A 24679-nucleotide genomic window follows, 5' to 3' on the forward strand; every position below is an offset into this window, starting at 1 on the left:
GGCTCGCTTACTAGGAGGTGTCAGAGTTCATTATATGACCTTGACAACAAAAGCGAGTCTGACTGGGAGTCCATGGAGGGGATGGAAAGAGATCTGATTGGGCAGGGCCATGCCTCCAAGGGGATGGGAAGAGATCTGATTGGGCAGGAACATGCCTCCAAGGGGATGGGCGAGATTTGTTAGCAGTGTTGGATGATGAAGCTGTATCCGATGCCATTGGCAGAAAGAAAGCACCTGCTGTAGGGATGTTGAAACATTCCAAATAGGATGGTAAAAGTCTGGCCATTTAGTACTGAAACAGAAAGCATAATCACAAATAGGTACACTTCAATGTATCTCTAGCTTTCTGTTTTGCAATTCCAATGAGAGTGTGGTATTTTGGTGAGGTTGGTTCATGCTACACAGTATGCCACCTCAACACTTCTTTCCCCTTTTTATAACATCTTACTTTCTTACTCGGCTATCATGTAGTAACAATATATTCAAGCCTGAACCACCCATGTGACCTCTCTCAGTCACGCTCTGACAGAGTCACTGACCGGCACATAGAGTAGCCTCAGACCGGTGATTTTGCAAGACGCAGTGTTGCATGGAGAGATGTTTCTTCAAGTGTCCAGAGAAATGGTATTGCTCCTATTTACCCTCTCTGCGCCTATACTACCTCAACAGGTACACATACAGCATACTAATATGATTCATAATAAGTATACCACCCATTGATTTATGAATCTTCTTTTGACCGTGCAAGCTTTCCTTTTGTGCCCTTAAAGCCATTGGGTATTATTTTGAATGACTCTTCATTGAGATTAATCTGCTACCTTAATCAAAGGGACCTTTAAAATCTGTTTGTTTGACACTTTTGTGTTTATGCTGCTGGCTGTTTTCATGGACTCTGAAAGAGTGGATCAGCCGAACATGCTAGCCATCATTTGCTGAATGTATTACAATAATTAAGGCACTTTTAATTCCCATCAGAAATCAAAAAATGCTTTCCTTTGAAATGCATCACCTTCATCTAAGGTCAGCTAGACGATTGGACTGATTAAATATGAATAAAACAATGACTATATTCATGAAGAAATCATTACATTTCAGTAGACACTCTTATCCAGCGTGACTTACTGGAGCAATTTGGGTTAAGTGCCTTCCTTAAGGGTACAGAAAGATTTTTCATCTAGTCAGCTCAGGGATTCGATCCAGCAACCTTTTTGTTATTGACCCAATACTTCTAACCACTAGGCTACCTGCCACCCTATAAATCATGGACAGGTTTGTCGGATAAGTGTTTGAACAATATGGCAGCATACAGTACATGTTGTATTACTTTTGCGAGACAAATAACGTTTTTTCTTTCATTTTCAGTTAAGCCTGCATCAGCGAGTCGTGTTCAGACAGTCTCATTGTTCAGGGATTTTGTTCCACTTTTTTCAGTGAGCCAGAATCAAACTATATAACATATTCAATCATATGTTCTGTATTTCTCTTTGTGTCTGAGCCTTTGTGTGCTGTGGAACATATTGTCAGTAGAATGTATTATATCATAAATGAGTTCTCGGCAAACCAAAACGTAGTTCAGCACATTAGAACTCAAGAACACCTCTTTGCTACACTATCTTTAGAAGTCGGCAGTCACCTTGGCCGTCCTTGGTCAGCTTGTTCAAGTTAGTGATGAATTGTGTGATGAATCATGCATTGGATCAAATCAAGGTGTCCTTGAGGGTGAACATGCCTGAGCAGGTCTGTCGCCTCCTCTTCCTCCTCCACCTGCTGGCCCCAGTCACCTCCAGTTACCGGCCACAGGTTGGACTGTCTCCAACGATGTCATCGAAGTGACCGTCCCGTAAGAATATACCCGACGGAAGTGAGTTTTATTTAGTGACTCTCCGAGGCGAGTCTCCTCCACACTTCAATGCCTCCACAGCTGCTACTTGTTGTTTCCCATCTGTTAAGGGTATTGTTTGTGTGGCTACTGATCCTGAACTCATTACCATCAATCTCTCTGATAAACTATTGTTCTTCCCACTAATATGGAGTCACGGATCCAATCTGTCTCCAAAGTTTTGCGGGGAAACTGAAATGATCTCAGCTGCACTGCTGCGGACCTGATTACATCACAGGGAGTCGAGGGGGAGACGAGACGAGGCCAGACCTGGTTTCTTGTTTGTCGGTCCACCCTCTGAAAGCACAGGGAATGGAGACGCACTGTGCCCTATGATGTCACTGGCCATAAAAATGGCTTGACATTTGTTGTGGTGCCTATAACTGATGTAGTATTGTCACAAGGAGTTTGTTTCTGTAACTACTGTTCTTGTTAACCCCTGAGATTAAGCAGAGAATCAGAGTTTCTTTCTTTATCTGTTTGATCAATAGACATAGTGTGTCCATCCTTTAATGTCTAACATCCGAACGCTAGACTAGCGAGGAAATTGTATTCGTTCATTGTTTTGAACTTTTTGTCTTAAAAGCATTGCATTTCTTTGTTGACTTCTGAATCCAGGTAAATATTGGTTGAACGTGGTGTCTGGATCTGAGATGAGTGTAATTATTAGATAATAATTCATGTAATTATCCGGAACTCAACACAGGAAACACATTGTCTTATATTGACAATCCATCTACTTACTTTAAAAGAGTGTACTGTTTTATTTGACAGAATCCCATCCCTATATCCCTATCCCTGCTGCTCGGGTTCTTTTCTGCTGGCCTGACAAAGAACAATAACTTTGAGTTTTCATTTAATGAACTCAGCTTTTTTATGCACTATTTAAAGGTACTGTGACAGTAAAGAATTAAACCAATTATTAGTCCATCAGCTCTTCTGTCTGCAGACTTAAGTCCCCCGGTTTAGAACTGCTGTTGTAAACCCAGCAAAAAGCTCTTACAGCAAATTGCTTCCGTAAATACTAGCTGTATAAACAGGTAATATGTACAATTCTGGCAGCACCAATCAGCCTGGATAGATGCGTCTGCTACTGTAGGTCAATGAATAATGGAAATAAAACTCATTCTTCCTGACCCAGTGCCAAACTAATACACATTTATAAGCAAGGCCCAGAAAGATATAGAGATTCTAATTATGTGAGGGAAGCAATCAGTGTTTTAATAATCGGGATAGAATATCCAGGCCTTCCTCTCCGAACACAGCTTACCTCCACTGACCTCTTCCTCAGTTCAAACCAAATCAAATCAAACTTTATTTGTCACATGCCCCCGAATACAACAAGTGTAGACTTTACCGTGAATTGCTTACTTACAAGCCGTTAACCAACAGTGCAGTTCAAGAAGAAGAAAAAATGTACCAAGTATACTAAAATAAAAAGTAATAATAGAAAGTAACACAATAAGAATAACGAGGCTATATACAGGGGGCACCGGTACCGTGTGGGGGTACAGGCTAGTTGAGGTAATCTGTACATGTAGGTGGGGTGAAGTGATTATGCATAGGTAACAAACAAACAGCGAGTAGCAGCAGTGTACAAAAGGGAGGGGGGGGTTCTCCGGTGGCGATTTTATGAATTGTTCAGCAGTCTTATGGCTTGGGGGTAGAAGCTGTTGAAAGCCTTTTGGTCCTAGACTTGACGCTCCCGTACCGCTTGCCATGCAGTAGCAGAGAAAACAGTCTATAACTTGGGTGACTGGAGTCTCTGACAATTTTATGGGCTTTCCTCTGACACTCCTATTATATAGGTCCTGGATGGCAGGAAGCTTGGCCCCAGTGATGTACTGGGCCGTTCGCACTACCCGTTCGCACTACCCTCTGTTGCGCCTTACGGTCAGATGCCGAGCAATTGCCATACTAGGCGGTGATGCAACCGGCAGGATCTCTATGGTGCAGATGTAGAACCTTTTGAGGATCTCGGGGACCCATAACAAATCTTTTCAGTCTCCTGAGGGGGAAAAGGTTTTGTCGTGCCCTCTTCATGACTGTCTTGGTATGTTTGGACCATGATAGTTCGTTGGTGATGTGGACATCAAGGTACTTGAAACTGTCGACCCGCTCCACTACAGCCCGTCAATGTTAATGGGGGCCTGTTCGGCCCGCCTTTTCCTGTATTCCACTATCAGCTCCTTTGTTTTGCTCACATTGAGGGAGAGGTTGTTGTCCTGGCACCACACTGCCAGTTCTCTGACCTCCTCCCTATAGGTCATCACATCATTGCCGGTGATCAGGCTTACCACTGTTGTGTCGTCAGCAAAATTAATGATGGTGTTGGAGATGTGTTTGGCCACGCAGTCGTGGGTGAACAGGGAGTACAGGAGGGGATTAAGTACACACCCCACGCCCCAATGTTGAGGATCAGCGTGGCAGATGTGTTCTTGCCTACTCTTACCACCTGGGGGCGGCCTGCCAGGAAGTCCAGGATCCAGTTGCAGAGGGAGGTGTTTATTCCCAGAGTCCTTAGCTTAGTGATGAGCTTCATGGGCACTATGGTGTTGAACGCTGAGCTGTAGTCAGTGAACAACATTCTCATATAGGTGTTCCTTTTGTCCAGGTGAGAAAGGGCAGTGTGGAGTGCGATTGCGTCATCTGTGGATCTGTTCAGGGCAGCATGCAAATTGGAGTGGGTTTAGGGTTTCCGGGAGGATGCTGTTGATGTGAGCCATGACCACAAGGTAGAGAGTATAGAGATATTGTTATCAATGTCGACACCAACGATGTTAGGAAGAAACAATCAGAGGTCACCAAGCGCAACATAGCTTCAGCGTGTTTAAATTCCTTCATTTCAAAGCCCTTCATGGCTACCGACGTGAGTTCCACGGGGCAGTAATCATTTAGGCAGGTTACCTTCGCTTCCTTGGGCACAGGGACTATGGTGGTCTGCTTGAAACATGTAGGTATTACAGACTCAGTCAGGGAGAGGTTGAAAATGTCAGTGAAGACACTTGACAGTTGGTCCGCGCATGCTTTGAGTACACATCCTGGTAATCCATCTGGCCCAGCGGCTTTGTGAATGTTGACATGATTAAAGGTTTTGTTCACATCGGCTACCGAGAGCGTTATCACACAATCATCCTGAACAGCTGGTGCTCTCTTGCATGCTTCAGTGTTGCTTGCCTCGAAGCAAGCATAAAAGGCATTTAACTTGTCTGGTAGGCTTGCGTCACTGGGAAACTCGCGTCTGGGTTTCCCTTTGTAGTCCTCAATAGTTTTCAAGCCCTGCCACATCCGACGAACGTCAGAGCCGGTGTAGTAGGATTCAATCTTAATTCTGTATTGATGCTTTGCTTGTTTGATGGTTCGTCTGAGGGCATAGCGGGATTTCTTATAATCATCCGGATTAGTCTCCCGCTCCTTGAAAGCGGCAGTTCTAGCCTTTAGCTCGATGCGGCTGTTGCCTATAATCCATGGCTTCTGGTTGGGATATGTACATACGGTCCCTGTGGGGACGAAATCATTGATGCACTTATTGATGAAGCCAATGACTGAGGTGGTGTATTCCTCAATGCCATTGGATGAATCCCGGAACATATTCCAGTCTGTGCTAGCAAAACAGTCCTGTAGTGTAGCATCCGCTTCATCTGACCACTTCCGTATTGAGCGAGTCACTGGTACTTCCTGCTTTAGTTTTTGCTTGTAAGCAGGAATCAAAAGGATAGCATTATGGTCAGATTTGCCAAATTGAGGGTGGGGGAGAGCTTTGTATGCATCTCTGTGTGTGGAGTAAAGGTGGTCTCTGATTTTTTTTCCCTGGTTGCACGTGACATGCTGGTAAAAATTTGGTAAAACTGATTTAAGTTCGCCTGCATTAAAGTCCCTGGTCATTAGGGGCGCCGCTTCTGGGTGAGCATTTTCTTCTTTGCTTATGGCTTTATAGAGTTTGTTGAGAGCAGTCTTAGTGCCAAATAGACGGCTACGAATAATACAGATGAGAACACTCTTGGTAGATTGTGTGGTCTACGGGTTATCATAAGGTACTCTACCTCAGGTGAGCAATACCTTGAGACTTCTTTAATATTAGACATTGCGCACCAGCTGTTATTGACAAAAAGACACACACCCCCACCCCTCGTCTTACCAGAGGTAACGTCTCTGTTCTGCCGGTGCATAGAAAATTCCGCTAGCTCTATATTATATGTATCATCGTTCAGCCACTTCTCGGTGAAACATAAGATGTTACAGTTTTTAATGTCCCGTTCGTAGGATAATCTTAATCGTAGGTCATGAATTTTATTTTCCAAATATTGCACGTTTACAAGAAAAATGGAAGGCAGTGGGAGTTTACTCGCTCACCTCTGGATTCTCAGCAGGATGCCCGATCTGCAGCCCCTTTTCCTGAGTCTTTTCTTCACGCAAAAGGCATGGATCTTGCCCTGTTCCAGTGAAAGCAGGATATCCCTCTCGTCTGACACGTTTAGCCAGTTACCTGTGCTGCGCAGAAAAGTACAGGGAAAACTTTGTTTGTGATCAATGATGTACATTGACAAAACAGGGCGTACCATATCCTATACTGTACCCTGTATCTAACTTTTTTCAGGACCCTTCCTTTCTTTAGCCAGTAGTCTTGCACAGTATATCACATGGTCAACTTTCTTATCAATTCATCATTGGATAGTCACTGACAAAGTACAGTAAGGGTAGTACCATTAAACTAAAAGCTTGTCTTCATAGAAGGCAGTAAGACTGGTAGTGTTAGCCGATAATAGTGAACAACCCAATACTATATATTAAAAACATGTAAAAACACATGTAAGATTTCAGATAATATTACCGTGACATCCATTCAGCCATTTCTTTGGTACATCTGCAATGTGTCACTGTCGAAGATAAATACACAACGCAGAGTACGAGAGGTCAAAAGTATTAACAGTCAATAGAGTACTAAAGGTAAATAAGCAATTATCAATAGAAATAGTTGGTTTTCAGTTCAACATCTGTTAGGAATGGCAGTCCGGGACTCATAGCTACATGGCAAGTTCTCATTGGTCCAAATTGTTTATACGTTGAACCTGAAATAGGATACTTGTTATTTGGCCATTGGCCCACTTTTATTGCAAGGAAATCGAATTGGTCAACCACAGGCTAGGGCTGGGTTATAAAACTACATCCTGTCCCTTTGTTCTGTGGAGAGAATCACTGGAGAATCACAGAAGAGAATCACAGGGGAGAATAACTGAGGACAGGGGAGCATGAACATCTACCATCTACCTCCTCGCATGACTTGTCTTCTTTGAATAAGAATAAACCTATTTTCCTCCCCCTGATTTACTTTGGGGTCTGTGTTATTGAAGAGTAACATCAACTGCTAACAGTCACAATACCAAACAGTGGTTTGACAGGGTTTGGTATTGTAGTATATAAGTTGAATTTATGTAGCTTTTTTAGGACATGAAGAATTATTATTATGATTCATCTGAAATGGATGGCAACGTACATTTTAGTCTTTCGATTCTAATTCATAACAGATCATGTTTATTACCAAGCATTTGTAGCACTCTCCTAGTCAACTGGAGTAGCGCCTGCACATTAAATGTCTAATTTCAAATCTATTTTCTGACAAAGACAATATTCAGTGCGTTTGCTTTATGCATCTGACAAATTGAAAGACTTATTCAACAATATTCTCTGCAGATGTTTCTTCTCCCCCTAGATTAAAAAGTGGTGAACCATGAATATCTATTAGATTCTTAGATTTCTAAAAAACGCTCTCAGATAAATCTTCATTGGGAGGGGATGTCCCACCTTCACACAGGGAGACTTGTAATGAAAGTCATGTTAACTTTAGATCCGCCATGAATTACTGGATAATGTGCAGAACATATAGTGGATACTTGGGACTGAGCTTCCCTGCACTGTATACAGTATGTGCTGTCGCTCTGCACGACTCATTGTGGACCCCAGGGCTCAAAGATATTGCTTACTCATGTGGATTAAACTGGTGTCAAATGTGTACGCCCCCACTGTATATCATGTTTGACTCGCTGGCGCCAAAATCGATACATTTGGAATAATTTATTACAGATTGGCATTCACTGAATTCATCAAATATATCACAGATCTTTCGCTGTCATGCGAGCATCGCAGAGCACTGGTTAGTGACAATGGAGTAACACTATGACAGTAATTTAGATTTACACTTACCATTTACCTCTTTTCCATTTCAATCCTCCACATTTGCAGCTGTATGACAATAAGTGTCCCCTGAGGCAAAATGGGGTGATAATGGTATTCATACCGCTAGAGGCATTCTACAGAATCCCGCCAAAATGACTTGTGTGACAATATCGCTGCTAAACCAGACACTACCTTAATTGGGCAATAAGGAGACAGCAGACATGACACATCATGAATCACCTTATCCATATGCAGGTACAGTATGACTTAAAGGAAACTATTGTACTATTTCTTCCCACCTGGTAATGGTGAGGGGTTTCAGTAATGGCCATTTTATCAGTGATAGGGCTGAATTCCAGATTGGTATGATTCAAATCAATGATGTGGCTTAGCATCTGATAAATCCAACTGTATTACTGTGAAAGCAAGGACACAATTGGCTTTTGAATAGCTGCATTTAATTTATTCCACTTTCAGAAATGGACCTCTTAAAGTAACTGTCCAGTGAAAATCTCACTTTTAAAAGTTAATTTTCTCTTAACAGATACCCAAATAATGTTGTTGACTCATGCTATTGTAATATTTGTGGTGAAAGCATAAATTGGCTAATAATCTTTTTCAAAAGATTAGCGTTCTACACGCATTCATATTTTTTATGAGCTGTATGCGCCCACACCATTCCAACACATTTTATTGAACTTTTATTTTATCAGGGAGTCATACTGAGACCAAGGTCTCTTTTACAGATAACCCCTGAATTACATTAATTACAGAATGTACACACATCAAAATATGAATACAAAATGCAAGTAGAATGAAAACACTGTTGTAAAAAACGGACACATTCACCAGTAATAAGGTCCTCAATCAGCTTTCTGAATTGCCGTAGATACACCAAAACATCAAATGTAAGAACATTTTGAAGATCATTCCACAAATAAGGAGCAAGAAAACTAAAAGCTGATTTACCTAACTCAGTAGAGACCAAAGGAATTTCCAGAGTTAGCCATCCCCGAGACAGGTGTGGTAACTCGTATGTCTACATTTTAGTAATGATGTTAGGTACATTGGGACTTTTTCTAAAAGGCCTTTATAAATGAACAAAAAGTACAATTTATCAACCTACGTAACATCAAAGAGGGCCAACCAACTTTCTGGTAGAGAACGCAGTGATGAGTACTAAAATGTTCACCCGTATTAAAGCGCAGTGATCTATGATAAACTGCATCTAACGGCTTTAATGAAGTGGTAACTGTGTTCATAGTCTAGGACTGATGGGAACATCGACTGAATAATTTGCTTTCTACTATTTAGCACGGCAGGACCCATTTCTATAGAAGAAGCCCAGTCTTATTATCAGCTTCTTAAAGGAAAATATGTTTTTGGTATTTGTTTCATTATTCCATTGTTGACATTGTCCCAAAATGTTTTGCTTGTCAGCAATCAAGTCTTCACGATATGTAACTTTCAAAATGCTGAAATTATCCACGTATGATACATTGTGCGTGATGCAAAACGCAAAACTCAATGCAAACACAACTATAGAGTATGTCCTTTGTATTGTCAATGACAATTGGCGGGCCCCACCACATCCTGCGCACTTGTCATGTTACATTGGGGGTATCTCACTCAGTCATTGTTTTAATAGTGCATGACACTGTTAATGAGTGTTCAAACTTTAATTCAAAACAGATTATTACCATTTGCTCCATTAATGCTCTGGTATTTCAGGCTCTGAAATCAATTTAGTCTTGTTGGTCCCAATGTCTCTTACCACTCATTCAGAGGGCCTTGCAGAGGGAAAACCTAATTCAACTATCACTCTATAAATTATATTACATCTCTGTGGGTATGACTGTGAATGTGATGTATCAAATGAAGTGCTTGCAGCAGGCAGGCTGCTCCTTGGAGCTATTGCACAATACAGGAATTTATGGGGGCGCATTGGAGTGTCAAGCAATAGCTCCGACATTATGGCTTGCAGAGATCAAGTGTCTTTTCCATTTAATCACAACTAGATGGTATTATTCGGTGGCATATATAATACGTACACACACACACGTACATGCACAGATTCAGTTGGTGGGGACACTGACAGTATGTGGTAAAAAAACATAATAGCATTCTATGGAAATATCTGCTACTTTTGCCTTTTTGCACTTCAAGAAATATAAACAATAGTTTACAGCCCTGCCGACGACATGCAACATTAGGTACTCAAGCTTGTGCAAGCTCAGGTAAAGTAAGCCTCATGTCCATCAGTAAAAACAGTTTGATGGTAATGGTTCTCGCTCACTGCCAAGACTCCCTGGGTTTGTAAGTGCAGCGACGGAGTTCCTGAGTCAGCTACTTTTAAGTGTGCTGAGACTATGAATAAAACATGCAAGGCAAAGGTCACCTGCAGGTCATGTCATTAACCTAACAGAGTGTGGCCCCATGTGGCCCCTGGTGTTGCGTCCTTAAAAATCTGCTCAGACACATCCATCACAGACACCTACTTTATTTTACACGGGATATAATTACTCAAGTAGAGGCCAACAACCACTACCTTTCTTATTAGTGTAATAAAACAAATCATGGTGACTCAGAGTAGAAGTGCTGATCTCGGATAAGATCCCCAATGTCCATGTAAACGCCACATATTCTCTTAACCATTTACTAGAAGTAAATTACAATATTACAATACAATACAGATGAGCTAAATGGCTTTTATGCTTGCTTCGAGGCAAGCAACACTGAAGCATGCACGAGAGCACCAGCTGTTCTGGATGACTGTGTGATAACGCTCCCGGTAGCCGATGTGAACAAGACCTTTAAACAGGTCAACATCCACAAAGCCACGGGGCCAGTTGGATTACCATGATGTGTACTAACAGCATGTGTGGACCAACTGGCAAGTGTCATCACTGACATTTTCATCCTTTCCCTGACTGAGTCTGTAATACCTACATGTTTCAAGCAGACCACCATAGTCCCTATGCCCAATGATGCGAAGGTAACCTGCCTAAATGATTACCGCCTCGTAGCACTCACATCGGTAGCCATGAAGTGCTTTGAAAGGCTGGTCATGGCTCAGATCAACAGCATCCTCCCGGATACCCTAGACCCACTCCAATTTGCATACCGCCCCAACAGATCCACAGATGATGCAATCTCAATCGCACTCCACACTGCACATTTCAACCTGGACAAAAGGAACACCTATGTGAGAATGCTGTCCATTGACTACAGCTCAGTGTTCAACACCGTAGTGTCCACGAAGCTCATCACTAAGCTAAGGACCCTGGGACTAAACACCTCCCTTTGCAACTGGATCCTGGACTTCCTGACGGGCCGCCCCAGGTGGTAAGGGTAGGAAGTCCAGGATCCAGTTGCAAAGGGAGGTGTTTAGTCCCAGGGTCCTTAGCTTAGTGATGAGCTTCGTGGACACTACGGTGTTGAACACTGAGCTGTAGTCAATGAACAGCATTCTCACATAGGTGTTCCTTTTGTCCAGGTTGAAATGTTGAATGCCATGCTGATCCTCAACACTGGAGCCCCTCATGGGTGTGTATTTAGTCCCCTCCTGTACTCCTTGTTCACCCACAACTGCATGGCCAAATACGTCTCCAACACCAACATTAAGTAACTTCCGGCACCGACAGAGATGGCCGCCTCGCTTCGCGTTCCTAGGACACTATGCAGTATTTTGTTTTTTTATGTGTTATTTCTTACATTGTTACCCCAGGTAATCTTAGGTTTTATTACATACAGTCGGGAGGAACTATTGGATATAAAAGCAACGTCAACTCACCAACATTATGACCAGGAATACGACTTTCCCGAAGCGGATCCTCTGTTTGGCCTACCACCCAGGACAATGGATCGGATCCCAGCCGGCGACCCAAAACAACGGCGCCGTAGAAGGGGAAGACGGAGCGGTCTTCTGGACAGGCTCCATAGACGGGCACATCGCGCACCGCACCCGAGCAAACTACTCGCCAATGTCCAGTCTCTTGACAACAAGGTAGACGAAATCCGAGCAAGGGTAGCATTCCAGAGAGACATCCGAGACTGTAACGTTCTTTGTTTCACGGAAACATGGCTCACTCGAGACACGCTATCTGAGTCGGTACAGCCACCTGGTTTCTTCACGCATCGCACCGAAAGACAAGCATCTCTCTGGTAAGAAGAAGGGCGGGTGTATGCCTTATGATTAACGAGACGTGGTGTGATCATAACAACATACAGGAACTCAAGTCCTTTTGTTCACCTGACTTAGAATTCCTCACAATCAAATGCCGACCGCATTATCTACCAAGAGAATTCTCTTCGATCATAATCACAGTCGTGTATATTCCTCCCCAAGCAGACACATCGACGGCCCTGAAAGAACTTCATTGGACTCTATGTAAACTGGAAACCACATATCCTGAGGCTGCATTTATTGTAGCCGGGGATTTTAACAAGGCTAATCTGAAAACAAGGCTCCCCAAATTCTATCAGCACATCGATTGTGCTACCAGGGCTGGCAAAACCCTAGACCACTGTTATTCTATCTTCCGCGACGCATATAAGGCCCTCCCCCGCCCTCCCTTCGGCAAAGCTGACCACGACTCCATTTTGTTGCTCCCAGCCAATAGACAGAAACTAAAATAGGAAGCTCCCGCGCTCAGGTCAGTTCAACGCTGGTCCGACCAATCGGATTCCACGCTTCAAGATTGCTTCGATCTCATGGACTGGGATATGTTCCGCATTGCGGCGAACAACAACATTGACGAATACGCTGATTCAGTGTGCGAGTTTATTAACAAGTGCATCGGTGATGTTGTACCCACAGCTTCTATTAAAACATTCCCCAACCAGAAACCGTGGATTGATGGCAGCATTCGCGCAAAACTGAACGGGCGAACCACTGCTTTTAATCAGGGCAAGGTGATCGGAAACATGACCGAATACAAACAGTGTAGCTATTACCTCCGCAAGGCAATCAAACAAGCTAAGCGTCAGTACAGAGACAAAGTGGAGTCGCAATTCAACGGCTCAGACACGAGAGGTATGTGGCAGGGTTTACAGTCAATCACGGACTACAAAAGAAAAACCAGCCCCGTCGCGGATAACGATGCCTTGCTCCCAGACAGACTAAACAACGTTTTTGCTCACTTCGAGGACAATACAGTGCCACTGTCATGGCCCGCTAACAAAACCTGCGGGCTCTCCTTCACTGTAGCCAACGTGAGTAAAAGATTTAAACGTGTTAACCCTCGCAAGGCTGCAGGACGGCATCAGACGTTCTCGGAGCATGCGCAGACCAGCTGGCTGGTGTGTTTACAGACATATTCAATCAATCCTTAGCCCAGTCTGCTGTCCCCACATGCTTCAAGAGGGTCACCATTGGAATATTTATAACGCTATTTCTGACTTTTACTGACATGGCGGGTATCTGTATGGCTTGTTTTGGTGGCTGAGCGCTGTACTCAGATTATTGTATGGTTTACTTTCGCTGTAAAGCTTTTTATCTTTAATTCTATGCATAACACTTGTATCTTTCATCAAAGTTTATGATGAGTATTTCTGTAAATTGATGTGGATCTCTGCAAATTCGCCGGATGTTTTCGAGGCAAAACATTACTGAACATAACGCGCCAATGTAAACTGAGATTTTTTGATAAAATATTAACTTTATCGAACAAAACATACATGTATTGTGTAACATGAAGTCCTATGACTGCCATCTGATGAAGATCATCAAAGGTAAGTGATTAATTTTTATCTCTTTCTGCTTTTTATGACTCCTCTCTTTGTCTGGAAAATGGCTGTATGTTTCTGTGACTAGGCGCTGTCCTCAGATAATCGCAATGTATGCTTTTGCCGTAAAGCCTTTTTGAAATCAGACACCTTGGCTGGATTAAAAAGAAGTCTATCTTTAAAATGGTGTATAATACTTGTATTTTGAGGAATTTTAGTTATGAGATTTCTGTTTGAATTTGGCGTCCTGCAATTTCACTGGCTGTTGTCGAGGTGGGACGCTAGCATTTCCCAGAGAGGTTTTAAGGTAGAGTGACGGATCTAATTGGTGCAATATCAGCTGATGCTATCAGCGGACACAAACACTCGAGTTCCCTGTCTGATCTGGCTTTGCTTTATTCATTATAATGAAAAAGACTAAACTGATCTTAGATCAGCATTTCTACTCAGAGATGCTTTATGAAGACAGTGCCTGGAAACCAGTATTGAGATGAGAGTAGACCATCAACGCATGAAGGTGATATGCCCGTAATGGTATGTAATAGTTGATTACTTAGCCATTGCATGAATTGGGAGATTTTGAATATAACATGTCACTCATTAAAATTCAACTAAGGTACAGGAGAGGAATTGAAATGTGACAATCTTGTGCAGTTATTATTCTGGAGAATTCAGCGCCATGGATGGTTACTTTGACATCAACCATTCAAAATGTTGACCACCAGCCTGCAGGGAAGGACATTTAATGGAAAGTTCTAAATGGATTAAATATATGTTTTTATCTCACGCATCTACACACAATATCCCATAATGACAAGTGAAAACATGTTTGTTTTTGGCATATTAATTGAAAGTTCTAAATACACCCCTGAGTCAATACATGTTAGATTCACTTTTGGCAGTGATTACAGCTGTGAGTCTTTCTGGGTAAGCCTCTAAGAGCTTTGCACATCTGACATGTACAATATTTGCACATACATTTTTTATTTATTCTTTGTTGATCATTGCTAGACAGCCATTTTCAAGCCTTGCCATAGATTTATTTGACTGATTTAAGTAAAAAACGTAACTAGGTGTCATGCCCTGACCTTAGAGATCCTTTTTATGTCTCTATTTTGGTTTGGTCAGGGCGTGAGTTGGGGTGGGCATTCTATGTTTTGTGTTTCTATGATTTTCTATTTCTATGTTTTGGCCGGGTATGGTTCTCAATCAGGGACAGCTGTCTATCGTTGTCTCTGATTGGGAACCATACGTAGGTAGCATTTTCCCACCTGTGTTTTGTGGGTAGTTGTTTTCTGTTTAGTGTTCTGCACCTGATAGGACTGTTTCGGTTTCGTTTCTCACTTTGTTTATTTTGTTCAAGTGTTTGTTGATTTAATAAATATCATGAACACTTACCACGCTGCGCTTTGGTCCGATCCTCCTTCATGCAACGACAACCGTTACACTAGGCCACTCAGGAACATTAAATCTCATCTTGGTAAGAAACTCCAATGTATATTTGTCTTGGTGTTTTAAGTTATTGACATGCTGATAGGTGAATTTGTCTCCCAGTGTCTGGTGGAAAGCAGACTGAACCAGGTTTTCCTCTAGGATTTTGCTTGTGCTTAGCTCTATATTGTTTATTTTAATAAAAAAAACTCCATTGTCTTTTCTGATGACAAGCATACCCATAACATGATGCAGCCACCACCATGCTTAAAAATATGAAGAGTGGTACTCAGTGTTGTGTTGTGTTGGATTTGCCCCGAACATAATGCTATGTACTCAGGATATTACGTTAATTTCTTTGAGAAATGTTCTGCTGTTTTACTTTAGTGCCTCATTATAAGCAGGATGCATGTTTTGGAATATTTTTATTCTGTACAGGCTTCCTTTTCATTCTGTCATTTAGGTTAGTATCGTGGAATGTTGTTGATCTATCCTCAGTTTTCTCCTATCACAGCCATTACATTCTGTAACTGTAACCATTGGCCTCATGGTGAAATCCCTGAGCGGTTTCCATCTTCTCCGGCAACTGAGTTAGGAAGAATTCCTGTATCGTTGTAGTGACTGTGTGTATTGATACACCATCCGAAGTGTACTTAATAATTTCACCATGCTCAAAATGATATCCAGTGTCTGCTTTAAAAAAGGCATTGGAAAACCTCCCTGGTCTTTGTGGTTGAATTTGTGTTTGAAATCCACTGCTCCACTGAGAGATCTCACAGATACAGTGGTTGCTCATCTAAATGTTTTGCGATTTCAATTAACTGAATGATGAGGTAGAAGAAGGTGATTGAATGTAGAACAATAGTGTAAGAATTGCTATTCTTCTGTTCTGCAGCACACACCTGGAAAAATACACCTATTATTTTGTTACTACTCGTCAGTATTACTTACTAAAACTGTTGTTACACTAAGGTTTTTATTCTAAGAGAATCTTAGACTAAAATTAGGTTGTGGAAATGTTAGGATTATTTTGATCTTACTGTAGAACTGTAGCCTACTCCCGACCGGTCCCTTTGTACAGCGCCCGAGTGGCGCAGCGGTCTTTCGCAGTGCAAACTGCGTGGCTGCAGATGCTGATTCAATACTCGTGCTGACCAGGAGACCAAGGAGGTGATGGTAGGCTTTTGATTTCTCTCCTTATAAAAACATAAATAAATAATTCTACATAACAAACTGGCTTTATTTACAATTAGCAAAAATGTTTCACCTCATGTTCAAGAACGGCCCCTTTCTCGCTCACTTTACGTTATTTGAAAACAAAATCATCTCCAATATCATTATTTTTGAAACAAAGCTATTATTATTATTAATATTATAAATTAATTTAGAATTATATAGAAGTCCCTTCGATATTCTCACAGATATATTATTACCCCTGTTTTTCACAAGGGTAGCAGGCTGTGAATTGTGCAAACAATGTTTGTAGCAGGACAATATACACTATCGTTCAAAAGTTTGGGGTCACATAGAAGTGTCCTTGCTTTTGAAAGAAAATCATATATTTTGTCCATTAAAATAACGTCAAATTGATCAGAAATACAGTGTAGACACTGTTAAAATTCCCAGGACATAGACATATCTGATATTGGCAGAATGCTTAAATTCTTGTTAGTCTAACTGCACGGTCCAATTTACAGTAGCTATTACAGCGAAAGAATACCATTGCTATTGTTTGATGAGATTGCACAATTTTGAACATGAAAAGTTATTAACTTCTTATGGCTGCAGCCCGACGCCGGTACACCTATGACAACATCCAGCTCAAGTGCAGGGCGCGAAATTCAAAATCTATTTTTAAATATTTAAATATTTAACTTTCACACATTAACAAGTCCAATACAGCATTTGAAAGATAAACATCTTGTCAATCCAGCCAACATGTCCGATTTTTTAAAATGTTTTACAGAGAAAACACCACATATATTTATGTTAGCTCACCACCAAATAAAAAAGAGGACAGACATTTTTCACAGCACAAGTAGGATGCAAGTAGCATGCACAAGCCAACCTAACTAACCTAGAACCAACCTAAATAACCTAGAAAAAACTACCTCAGATGACAGTCCTATAACATGTTACACAATAAATCTATGTTTTGTTCAAAAAATTTGCATATTTTAGCTATAAATCAGTTTTACATTACTGCTACCATCATAGCTACAGTCAGAAATCGCACGGGAGTAGCCAGAGAAAATACAGACACCAACGTCAACTACTAATTACACATCATAAAACATTTCAGAACAATATATGGTGGATAGCTAATGAAAGACAAAGATCTTGTGAATAGAGCCAATATTTCAGATTTTTGAAGTGTTTTACAGCGAAAACACAATATATCGTTATATTAGCTTACTACAATAGCTAGCACACAGCAGCATTGATTCTAGTCAAACGGTAGCATAGCACAGTTCGACAGATATATGAAAAAGCATCCCAAATTGGGTCCTTATCTTTGTTGATCTTCCATCAGAATGTTCTCCAAGGGGTCCTTTGTTCAGAAACGTCTTTATTTCGATCCAGAACGAACGATTTCCCTCTTGAATTAGCAAGCACACTGGCAGTGCGGCGCTAACCTCTCCATCTTGACAAAATTCTTGCGTCGCATCACGTCTAAAGTCCAGAATAAATTTCAATAATATAATTAAACTATATTGAAAAAACATACTTTAGGATGATATTGTGACATGTATCAAATAAAATCGAAGCCAGAGATCATATTCACCTTTAACGAGTGTTTTCCAGGAGCCGAGTCCAGGTCCTACTTCGCACCCAGAAAAACAAATAAAGTGCGCAAGTCTCACTCCAAGAGGTTGTGTTCAATCCCAGGACGAGATAATCAAGTCATTTCTGCTCTCACTTCCGCATGACACCCAGAGGAAGGCGTATGACGTGTTTCTACAGTCCTAAGTGACATGCCCTTTTATAGACAAGGTCTTGAAGAGCGACATCGATTTTGGAAATCTCACTTCCGGATAGGAAATGGGCTGTAAAAATAGTTCTGTTCCACTTAGAGAAATAATTAAAACGGTTTTAGAAACTAGAGACTGTTTTCTATCCAATAGTAATAATAATATGCATATTGTAAGAGCAAAAATTGATTAAGAGGCCGTTTGAAAATTGGCACATATTTTCCAGTTTTTCAATACGCCCCCTGCAGCCATAACAAGTTTTAAGAAACACATGAGGCATATTTGGGCAGTCTTGATACAACATTTTGAACAGAAATGCAATGATTCATTGGATCAGTCTAAAACTTGGAATATACACTGCTGCCATCTAGCGGCCAAAATCAAAATTGCAGCTAGGCTGGAATAACATATTATGGCCTTTCTCTTGCATTTCAAAGATGATGGTACAAAAAAAATACAAATGAACGGTTCTTTGTATTATCTTTTACCATATCTATTGTTATGTTCTCCTAAATTATTTTCACATTTCCACAAATGTCAAAGTCTTTCCTTTCAAATGGTAACAAGAATATGCATATCCTCGCTTCAGGGCCTGAGCTACAGGCTGTTAGATTTGGGTATGTCATTTTAGGTGAAAATTGAAAAAAGGGGTGATCCTTTTAACATTTGGAAGGGGGAAAAAGTATTATTAATATTATTATTATCTATCACATCCGACCGTGATTGGGAGTCCCATAGGGAGGAGCACAATTGGCTCTTTGTTTCTCTAAAAACATAAATAAATGTTTTGGCCTTTACAAATATTATTTTGGTCTTTATTTAGATTACAATTGCTCACTTAAACATTTTTTTCAAGCGAAATAATCTCCTAAATATCTTTATATCTAACCAAGTTGATGGCACAGGCATACAGTGGAACCTACAGTTGAAGTCGGAAGTTTACATACACCTTAGCCAAATACATTTAAACTCAGTGTTCCACAATTCCTGACATTTAATCCTACTAAAAATGCTCTGTTTTAGGTCAGTTAGGATCACCACTTTATTTTAAGAATGTGAAATGTCAGAATAATAGTAGAGAAAATGATTTATATCAGCTTTTATTTCTTTCATCACATTCCCAGTGGGTCAGAAGTTTACATACACCCAATTCGTATTTGGTAGCATTGCCTTTAAATTGTTTAACTTGGGTCAAACATTTTGGGTAGCCTTCCACAATAAGTTGGGTGAATTTTGGCCCGTTCCTCCTGACAGAGCTGGTGTAACTGAGTCAGGTTTGCAGGCCTCCTTGCTCGCACACGCTTTTTCAGTTCTGCCCACAAATGTTCTATAGGATTGAGGTTAGGGCTTTTTTGTTTGACTTTATTGTCCTTAAGCCATTTTGCCACAATTTTGGAAGTTTGCTTGGGGTCATTGTCCATTTGGATGACCAATTTGTGACCAAGTTTTAACTTCCTGACTGATGTCTTGAGATGTTGCTTCAATATATGCACATAATTTCCCTTCCTCGTGATGCCATCTATTTTTTAAAGTGCACCAGTCCCCCTTGCAGCAAAGCACTCCCACAACATGATGCTCCCACGCCCATGCTTAATGGTTGGGATGGTGTTCTTCGGCTTGCAATCCTCCCCCGTATGGCAAAACAGTTATATTTTTGTTTCATCAGACCAGAGGACATTTACCAAAAAGTACGATCTTTGTACCCATTTGCAGTTGCAAACCGTAGTCTGGATTTTTTACGCCGGTTTTGGAGCAGTGGTAAACTTCTGACCCACTGGAATTGTGATACAGTGAATTATAAATGAAATAATCTGTCTGTAAACAATGGTTGGAAAAATGACTTGTGTCATGCACAAAGTAGATGTCCTAACCGACTTGCCAAACTATAGTTTGTTAACAAGAAATTTGTGGATTGGTTGAAAAACAAGTTTTAATGACTCCAACCTAAATGTATGTAAACTTCCGACTTCAACTGTACATAAAGCTAAGTGACTCACTCATTCATGGCTTTGGATCAAAATAAATAAGTACCAACATTCCTTCTGATAGTCTTTAATAATGAAATGTTTTGGTTATCCTGGACACCATGTATTGACCTGGACACCATGTACAGTATTATAATAGCCCATTATGAGCTATTAGCAGGACGTTATACCTTTACCAACACCTCTCTATATTTTGATACTTTGTGCAAGGCAATTGATCAGCATTAGAAACTTTGTGGATGAGGCCTCCCAAGTGGTGCAGAGGTCTAAGACTGCGTTGCTACAGATGCTGGTTCGATACCCGTGCCGGCTGCCACAGGGAGAACATTGGTGGCTTTTGGTTTCTCCAGAAATAAATAATTCTAAATAACAAACTGGCTTTATTTACAAACTAGTGAGAATGTCTAAAGAAAGGCCTTTTTCTCGCTCACTCTAGGGTAAATGGAAACTAAATCATCTCCGGAAAATCGTACATTTTTTAACAAATATATTATTATTATTATTAATAAATTTAGAATGATATAAAAAAAACGTACATATTCTCACAGATCCGGTTTGCCCTAATGAAAAATGCCTCTTAGATATTAATTTAGAATCCTCCAATCCTCTAAATGTAATTATTGGCGGAGAGTCGAGTCATTGAAAGAAATCTGCATTTTTTTTTATATACTGTAGGCCTACCGTAGGCAAAATGAGTCTTACTAGTGTTGAGTAATGTGCTGTTTAAAGTGGTGTAGGTCTTATTTATTTAAAAATCATTTTGAAGTTAGAAGTAATAAGATTTGAAGCAATAACTACTTCAGCATTGTTTCGCGCTGCTCTGAGACAAACATGGGGACTGGTCTTGATAAATCGATGAGATTTCTGTTTTCACTGAATCTCCGATTGGGTATTGGTTACACTACAATTAGGGTGTGGAAATGTTATATCCCTTAGATATTAATTTAGAATCCTCCTATGCTCTTAGTACTGTAACCTACTCCCGACCGTCACATTGCACAGCACCATATTTTCCGTTCCAACCTAATGGAAACCCTGAGGATTTTGTTTTTTGTTTTTCTTGGAATAGAAACACCATAATATTAATCAAATTATTGAAGCTACATTTTTTTTAAATCAATCCCATATACTATGTTCTTACAAAAAAAGGTTTAAATTCTCTAGTAATGGCAATATTGAAGACTATCAAATGCTTCTCAAAGATGCCCTCTGGTGGTCAAACTAGCACTAACCGGCATTAATGGTAAAAATGGATGACAATTAAATAACGTACCATAGAATTCTGCAGCAGCCTGCAAGGTGTGCTGCAGTATGATGCAACTTTTAAAGAAGGAACCTCTGTAATTATATGTGTTGGGTACAGAGAGGAGGTAGTCATTAAAAAAACAATTTAAACACTATTATTGCACACAGAGTGAGTCCATGTAACTTATCATGTGACATTTTCACTCCTAAACGTATTTAGGCTTGCCATAGCAATGGGCTTGAATACTTTAAGACACATCAGTTTTGACTAATTTGTTAAAACATCTATAAACATAATTCCACTGTGTGTATTTAGGGCAGTGACACAACATCTCAATTTAATAAATTTTACATGCAGGCTGTAAAACAAAGAAATTTGGGAAAAGTCAAGGGTTGTGAATACTTTCTGAAGTACTATAATATGTATGGTTTTATTATTCTTGTGAAGGTCTATGGTTTCACTCAATCTTGACTGAAAATTAGACTACACCAGTAATTCATTTTTTTCCAGAAAGTCTTGATTCTGTGAACCATTATGGTTGCACAGGTCTTTCAACACATTGTGGAGCACCATAATTAACACCAAGTGTTGAATAGTTATGGTGTACGTGCATACGTGCTGTACAATATGACTTCACATAAATGGTGCTAACCTATCTAACCTCTCCTTTCATAAAGTTCATCAATAATGAACCTTTGTAACCTTGCCAACAGTATAAAAGAAACTCATTAAGTTTACTTTGTTTGAATATTCTTTAGTAACCCTAAATAGTTTCACTCAAACAAAATGAATGTGCTTACTGATTTTCCCCACAGTCCATGTTCAATACTTTGTCATCAAGATGGATTTCCAAACAGTCGAAAGCCCCCCAAGCGCAATGGGTAGAAAAAATGTTGTTTGTATATCACTGATGAAATAAACAGTGTGAAATGGAATGAAATACTCACAGACATTTGCCGTCTCTGAATTGAGGTAATATAGTGCAATTTGATGGGAATTAGAAAAAGAGAAGACGATCATCGCTTCGCCACAGGCAACAATGGCACGTTACAAAAACCACATTAGAAAACCACTTCATAATCCATAACACACTGGCATGCACTTTTAGAAAACATGATCCTCTATCATATTTGTAAAAGAGGATTCTGTTCAACTGTGGTGACATTATATGACTCTGTAGAGTCATAACCTATTTCCACATCTTTCTATTTCAACAGTTATTCATGATCCAAAGCAGATATGATCAGTTGAAGTCCTTGAGGATGAGAACACAGCCGTTCACAAAGACTTGCTGGGAGGGAAAATAAGCCTCATTATCTATGCATATTCATTACCCTCCAACTTTCCCATCCTCGTCTTACATTCATAAATGACACTCACTTTACTGGTGACTCATCCCAGGGATGCCTGCTAGCAGCGGCTATACAGGGTGCCAGCGGACATACGTCATTATGTGACATTAATGGACATGGCTAGTTCATTCATCGCCACTGGCTCGGAATTTAAGGCAAGGGAGGGAATGAGATCGACACATTGCATTTTCCTCATGTTTTAGGAGTGGATTCAAAGGGAGGGCAGGGTAACCTAATGCTACAATAATTTACAGATTGTTCCAACTCACCTCCGTGTATGTGTACCGCCTAATTTCTATTGCCCTTCAGAGGCCATTACGATGCCTAACCCAATAAGGTAATTGACTCGGTGCACTGGGCTTCAGGGAATATCTCTGCCTAGCAATTTCCTCCAGGGAAGATGACTGGCTGAAATACCAACATTGTCTGCTTCAATTGAGCCGGGCTCTCGAAACAGGTGGTGTCTTTTTTAGCACTGCACTTGTATTAAAGCGCATATTTGAACTGATTGCTTTTTTGGCAGGTTGTTCCTCAGCCTTTAAGATATAGTCACTAGTGGAAGTCTACACACCCCTTGCATAGTCTTCACATTTTGCTGCCTTAAAATGACATAAAAAATGTATTCAATTAAAAAAAAATCCCTATCGATCTATACAACCTAATCCACATTTTCAAAGTGAAAGAAAAATTATAGAAAATTTCTCAAATTACTAATAATACAAAATGAGGATGTATTAATTGACTATGTCTTCACACCCCAGAGTTAAAACTTGGTGGAAGCATCTTTGTCATTTTGAATACAATTCTACCAGCACAACACATTTGGTTGGAAATCATTGACGGACAGCAATCCTCAAAACTTGTCTCAGATTTTTTTAAAGCGATTTAAGTAAGGACAGAGATTGTACCTTTTAGGAACACAACACCTCTTGGGAAGCCATTCTGGTATTTTTGGCATTACAATTTGTGGAATTCTCACGTGGAAAAATAAAACTCATTCCCAAGGTTAGGTTTACCTTGACTTTGCTCCTTTCATATATATTTTGATCCTACCAAAGTCCCCAGTCCCTGCCGGTGACAAGAATACCCATAACATGATGCTGCCACCACAATACTAGAAAATACAAAGGGATCAACCACATTGCATTCACTCCACATTACTGGCTTGTTTGAAAAAGTGAAAGGAGGAAGCCTGTGTTAAAAAAAATATATGTTATATGGCTGCTTACTCTTCCTCCTTAGGGATCAAGGTAATTTAATTTAATTGATTGTAGATGGCCTGTTACTGAGAGACAATCCAAAAATGTATTCTACTGTGATGGGGGTTTCTTGGTAGATTTCTTAAAAAGCTATCTCAGTTTAGGTTGAGGAGAACTATGGCACTATTTCATCAGGAAACAAATACTGATCAATACAATCAGTTTGATCTCTGATGGATCCATTTGATCTCTGTGTAATTTGAGCTCTGGTAGCTAACAGGTCAAAGGTCACAAGAGAAACAACTTATTATTGTCATGGATTCCTCCGGAATTTTCATTAAACACAGCTGTCCCCTATTCCCACTGATTAGTACTTGTAAAAGTGGGCTGTTGATTGTTGTTACAATGTTCGTTGGTGTGTGTGCTTTGGCACCATTGTGGAGTGTGCAGATGATTATGGGTCTCATCCTGTGTATTTTTAAATCAGTTAAGAACAAATTCTTATTTTCAATGACAGCCTAAGAACAGTGGGCTAACTGCCTTGTTCAGGGGCAGAACAACAGATTTGACCTTCTCAGCTCAGGGATCTGATCTTGCAACCTTTCAGTTACTAGTCCAACTCTCTAACCACTAGGCTACTGTCACACCCTGACCTTAGAGAGCCTTTTTCTTTCTCTATTTGGCTAGGTCAGGGTGTGATTTGGGTGGGCATTC

The sequence above is a fragment of the Salvelinus alpinus genome, chromosome 10, assembly GCF_045679555.1.
Source record: "Salvelinus alpinus chromosome 10, SLU_Salpinus.1, whole genome shotgun sequence".
NCBI classification, from domain to species: Eukaryota; Metazoa; Chordata; class Actinopteri; order Salmoniformes; family Salmonidae; genus Salvelinus; species Salvelinus alpinus.